We start from the raw sequence: 1403 nt of genomic DNA on the forward strand, positions 1-1403 counted from the left end.
GGGCCCCTCACGTGTATCACCTGCACTGCTGGAAACTGTTGAGGGGGGGCGGTGTTGGGCCACGTTTGTCTTTTGATTTTTACCCAGGAAGCACATTCGCAAAACCGTCAGTGAAACAGTGACTGGGACTGACTACTATATATTCCACTGAGGCACAGTAAGTAAAGCGACTTGAAACTAGTGAGGCGTCATGTATCGTTTAGACACAAAGCAAAACTGTGTTGATAGTGTGTCACTCAATACTGACACCTGCTGGACATTAAAAATTCCTACAGGCAACGTAGTGATTTGATGACCTAGTCTCTACAATAAGATTCAAGTCTTCGTATTTTATTATATATTGTATTATGTCATATCTTCAGTTAAATTTAAAATATATTTGATATACAGTCAATAAAAAATGTGAACATGAACCATAAAGTGAAAATTTAAGTGAATGTGTTTGAATGAGGATCCCACAGATTTTTATTTTAAAAAAAAAAGTTTTTACAACATTTTGAAACTTAGCCTTTTACGCTTTTTTGACAAAACTTCTGCTGTAAAAAAAAAAACAAAGTAAACATTACATTTACAGCGAACCCTTGTTTTTGGTTGCGTTGCGAAAATAACCCGTGATTTGCGAAATCCATGAAGTAGTTACCTTTATTTTTGACAGTTATTCCACAGCATAAATAAATACTCTACACTGAAACCAAAGAACAAAACCTGTCTTCAGATCAGCGGATGTTCATCAATCGGGCCTTAATGTGATCCGGAGTGTCAGTAAAGCGTCTCCTCCAATCTGCCCCGAGATTCACAGCTGGATCTACGGCAGAGCGACGGATCTGAGTCTCCGGTCCGGTTCTGCTGCCTCTGGCCACAGTTTCTTCCAGCTGGCATTCAAAGTTTCAGTTTCCAATCTGTACCGTAACTTTATTGGCACTCAGGGAGAGAAGAAGCGCGGAGACTGTTTTTACCAATCATACAGTCAATCAGGACGCAGAACACCGTGAAAAAAAAAACTGCACAAAAAAATCTGCGTAGCAGCAAAACTGTGAAAGGTGAACCGCGTTACAGTGAGGGATCACTGTATATGAAATAATTTATAAAAAGCACCTGAGTAATTTGTAGAATGGCTGCATATCTGAGTTTATCTAGGTGTATCTGGGGCTTCATTCTCATGCCTCATGATGCCTCAGCATTGAGGAGGATTTATTTAAATAAGACAGTTTAGTCAAATACGACACTTAACCTGCAGAACATAATATGAAAGCAAACTAAGAGTCAGTTTCAGCTGAATTTGGATTCAGATGGATCAAATAGAAACTGACAAGAACCGGATGAAATAACAACGAAATGAAAACAAATTTATTTTCCGATATAAGATGAAAACGGTCCCACATTGAGGAAACCTTTCCTTTGAA

This window comes from Poecilia formosa, unplaced genomic scaffold (genome assembly GCF_000485575.1).
Source record: "Poecilia formosa unplaced genomic scaffold, Poecilia_formosa-5.1.2 Scaffold724, whole genome shotgun sequence".
In the NCBI taxonomy this organism is placed as follows: domain Eukaryota; kingdom Metazoa; phylum Chordata; class Actinopteri; order Cyprinodontiformes; family Poeciliidae; genus Poecilia; species Poecilia formosa.